General features: G+C 32.6%; 1 pseudogene; it reads right to left on the bottom strand.

Annotated features, from left to right (window-relative positions):
• Positions 1-793: 793 nt before the first annotated feature.
• LOC120145119 lies at positions 794-1,823 on the bottom strand (annotated as a pseudogene).
• Between the last annotated feature and the right edge of the window lie 3,134 nt (positions 1,824-4,957).

Below are 4,957 nucleotides of genomic sequence, written 5' to 3'. Positions count from 1 at the left end.
TAACTTTATATTCGACTCGTAATTTCCACCATTTACGGCGATGTGTAAGCGACACACTACCAATTTTAGGCGTTGTGGGGGTGTTTACCCTTCCCCACACGTAATCGACTCCCGAACCTATTTTTAATCGAATCTTTGGTAAACATAAACCAGTTTTTTTCTAAAAAAATGATTTTTCTTAAAATTGTTTTTAAAAAGACGCTTTTAGGTATTCGACCTAACTAACTCAAAGGTCGATGACAACTTTATCCAATTTATTCCAAATCAAATCCAAAATAGACCAATTTTCCAAATTAAAGTCATAATTGTTTTTTAAAATAATATTTAATTATTTTACCTAAAAAATGGTTATGACCCTTGTTTTCAGTAATATGCACTAAACACTTCAAGGAAATTAACCCAAATTCCTAAACTCTACTATTGTTTTTAATTTTGTGCTCTAGACAACCCTCCCTCAATAATAAAGCGCATGGAAATAATCTGAACATGCCAATAGCAAATTAATAATGAAAAGTTCAACACTTTTAATAGGCATATAGCACCATCAAATCTAATACTATTGGGTACTTGGTATTAATATTAACAGTGCAAAAATTAAATATTATTTGTCTACAAAAATGTATATATATAATAATAATAATATAAATTCACAAAATATTAAATTTAAATTGAATTTTTTTGTCAAATTAGAGTTTATATTCGGACCCCCATTTTACAGCACTACATGAAAGGTCATCACAAATTCACAATCTGTTGAACGAAATATATTTCAATCATAAAAACAATGCTACGTAGCCTATGATTTTCGAGAAATTGCCTCTCTAAACCTGTGTTATAATAGAAGGAAGGCATAAATGCATGAACAAAAGCTTTCACAAAAGGGATGCCATGCTGTTTTTCCAGCCACAGGTTCTTCGCCTTGGGCGGGGAGGAGTAAAGCTAAGCCCGAACATTTCCTTCAGGGCCTTTCCTTGCTCTACGAACCTAATCAGTTTCGCAACAATGGTGGCACTGTCCTTTACATGGCTCATATCCTTGTTATTGCTCCACAACTGATTCACCAGCTGGAGCCTTCTCTGCTTCGAGTTCAACTCGATGCCCCATTTCCGATACAGTTTCTCTCGCTCGTCTTCCGTAAATCTTTTACTCAACAGCTTGCTCAAGGTTTGTCTCTCGCGGCGAAGTCTTCTCACACTGTGTAGACATATGAACAGATTGGTAAAAGTTTTTATAACATATAACATGTCAGGAAAGTAACACGAAACAAACATTTTTTCCTAGATTTTCATTAATGGTTGGTTGGTTCCTCCAAAATCCGAATTACCATCATTTCGAGTATAATAAATACTAAGACAGCACTAAAGCATGATTTATGGATATGCAACGCGCAGTATCCAGCATTCGATATTGAAAATGAGAAGAATATTCTATCAGAGTTTTGAAACTGAGAAATATTATATAAGTATGTATATATGCTGTAGTAATAATGTGATATAAGGTCCGGTTTCGACTAAGAAAAGTTGCAAGCGAGGGAGAAAGAACCTTGAAGCCAGTGTGAGAGTGCGACCCTCTTCTATGGCTTAATTTCCTCCGGAAAATGTTTCCTTGAGGAAGGTGAGTCTCCGAAGCTCTACCTCCATGTAAATGGAATCAGTTGGATCACCTTTGAAGAGAAGGAAGAAGTATGTTCTGTGAACCAGAGAAACATTGCAAGTTTGCCAAAGTTCAAGTATTGCTCTCTGCAGCCTCCCAAATTCCAGAGGCCAATGCAGAGGAGTGCTTGGTGCTGAATGCATCGGATCCTGTCCTACATCTTTCATACTCCTTCCAGACTCGCCCGCTTCTAGTCCCGTGCTCTGAACCTACGACGACTGAGGCTGGTAGTTAAGATGAAAAGCTCCATTCCCTACCCTAATCTTTCAACAACAAAAATATTTATTTTTAATTATTGACGGAGCAGAAACCTTTCCCCAGTGGTCACCAACTATGCTTAAATGCCAAGCAAAGAAAATCTTCGACTTTATAATCATAAACAAATAAAAATTCTTGTCAATCACTTTCTCATTTCTACTTCTTTTCTTCTTTTGCCTCAGAACGAAAATGGCGGTTCGGTTAAAAGAGCTAACGAGTATCAAGTTTAGTACCAAAACAACGTCGTTTTCCCTCCATTATGCTCTGATCCGAATCCTTAATCGTACTTCCACCTTAAAACTCGAGCTCTGCAAAATCCAAACCGAATAAAATCTAATAATAATTTAAAAACAACAGCCTGATTCGGGAAAAAAACGATAAAACAGGCGCATTTTAACGTAAGAATCCAAAATTTATGGATTTCTAAACGTTAGCAGTAATCAGTATTAAGCAGTAAAATATCTCCAACGGATAATTTCTGAATTCAGATATCAAAATGACAAGAAAATTAAAAACAAAATCCACTTGTCAATACTTAATGAACTAAATTTAAATTACTCTTTGATCTTAAATTTAAATTTAAGTAAATATTTATATAAAAAAACATCAGAGAGGAAGGGCACAGAGCCACAGACTTGAGCGAAAAACTGAAGCGTAATCCAATTTGCTATGACTTTACGCGTCGAATAAAGTTGAAAACGAAGGATAAAAAAGATAATTTGAGTTTAATTCAAGGGTTAAAATGGAAAGAAAAAAAAAGATCCAACCGGAGATCTGCGCTACTTGATGGAACAGTCAAATCCGGAGATTATACCTGAAGAATCACCGTGGACAGCCGAATCGGGAAAGGGAGCGTCGCGCATTGTGGAAAATTGTAATTACGGTATTGCCCTTCTTTTTGAAATGGGTGGTCTCGCGCCACGTGGTCTTTATGTTATTCGTCAGTTAATGTTAATTAACTTCCTCCATCGCATCGCGCCGTTCAATCCGTATTTCACTACCCGCTATATTGTTAAAAATATGGTCTATATATGGTTTCAGTCCCTCAACTATGTTGATTTTAGAATGTAACTCTTCGTTTTAATTTGGTGTAATTTGATTTTTTATTTTTATAATATTATTAGTATGTCTAAGTTGATAACACTGTTGGTAATTAATACTAAAGTAATAACATGACAGTAGCTTAAGCATTTAGTTTGATCGATTCAAATTGATATACATCACGTGCTTACATCATTATAGATCAATTCTATTTTATCAATTTTACGAAAGTATTTGACATAATCAACTCATAAAATTACATAAATAAAAATATTAAATTATTTAAATTAAAACCAAATAATAAAATCCTAAATTTTAACCTAAAAAACAGCTAGTAGCTCCCATGGACACAAATGACCGAAGTGATGGGTTGGACCTCAACTGATATAATCTATCATTAAGGAGGGGGAATTGGAACTAATGTTGACTAGTTTCTTAACTTTCCAAAGAGATAAGATGGTAGGGAATGGGTTCTGGGTGGATGGTTTCTCATTGTTAACTTTAATTACATTAGTAATAATGTACACTAGAGAAATATTTTGGCCACTAAATGAAGGTAAGATATTTTTGTTTCGACGTTCTGAGTCGTGATTTTCAATATAATATTTTTCGGTAAAGTACGCAAATGCTTCTGACTATAGAGTATTTCTTTGTTGAGCCTTATGATTATTAAAAGTTATAAAATAATTCATCAATTATTCATATGTTCTAAATTCGTCATTTTGTTAAAAAGTTGACGCCAATATGAGTTAAGCGTTATTTGTTGTCTAGGATATAATGATCATTTAAAATTTTGATATCATATTTTATCATATCACAGTTAGTAGGTTAATGTCCAACTTAGACAGCTATCAAAATTTTAAAAGAAAAAGACGAGTTTAGAATATATAAATAGTCATGTGACATTTTTTCATAAACTTTTAATAGTTAATAGACTCAACAAACCAATACCCTATAATCGAATTACTATTTTATAACTTTTAATAGTTGATAGACTTAACAAAATAATATCCTATATTCGAGAAACCATTCGTGTATTTTAACTCATTTATTTCTATTTTGATAAATTTATACACAACTTAGAGATTATATTAGTTGAGTTTGGAGTATTAAAGAAAAGGGTAAACTACTTCAAATATCACTGACCTTTAAGTGTGGGATCGAAAATGTTAATGACTTTTAATTTTGTCAGTTTTAGTACTGATGTTTATGTTTGACTCTAATTATGTCACCCCAGTGTTATTCCGTTAACGGGACTGTAACATCCCAAACTAGGGGTTAGTGGGTAAATTGTAAAGTTTAAGAATTTGATGAATTAAGTAGAAGAATGGAATAATTTGATGATTTATTTGGTAATAATTCCTAAAAGTTGTTAGTAATTATTAAAGTAGATGAAGGGCAAAATGGTCATTGAACAAAGATAATATTAAATATTAATAAATGGGTATTATAATATATGAGAGGTATGATTGAAGAGATAAGTTTTAGACTTATCTTCTTCATCTTCATCTTCTCTCAAACGTGAAGAGCCAGCTTGCAAAGGTGAGTTTCTTTGTTAGTTGGTTATTTGCTAAATTTATGGTTGGGTTTTGATCATTAGATAATAACTAAGCTTAAGGAAAGCTTAGGTTATCTTAAGATTGAAAGATAAAGAAGTTATGAAAGATTAAAGAAAATGGGTTTTTAAAGGAAATTTTGGAAAAGAGTTAATAAGAGATTTTTAAGATGGAATTTGACTTGTCATCAAGAAGAATAAGAGATTTATGAAGTTAGAAAAGATTTATAACAAATTTGAAAGTTTAGTAAGATTCTTAATTTTAAGAATCTTGATGAAATATGGAAGATGAATATGATTTATATGGACATAAGTTGGTTTCAATAATAATAGTTGAGTTTAAAGTCATAATAGGGGATTAAAATAGAAGAATTGAATGAAGAATTGATGAATTTCGGGCTTGAAATGCAATTTCTGGACAAGGTGCATCGATGCACATTCATAAGTGCA

The sequence above is a fragment of the Hibiscus syriacus genome, unplaced genomic scaffold (assembly GCF_006381635.1).
Source record: "Hibiscus syriacus cultivar Baekdansim isolate YM2019G1 unplaced genomic scaffold, ASM638163v2 tig00110893_pilon, whole genome shotgun sequence".
Classification (NCBI taxonomy): Eukaryota; Viridiplantae; Streptophyta; class Magnoliopsida; order Malvales; family Malvaceae; genus Hibiscus; species Hibiscus syriacus.
The sequence above is the reverse complement of the archived record's forward strand: the minus strand, read 5'-3'. Positions and strand labels throughout refer to the sequence as shown.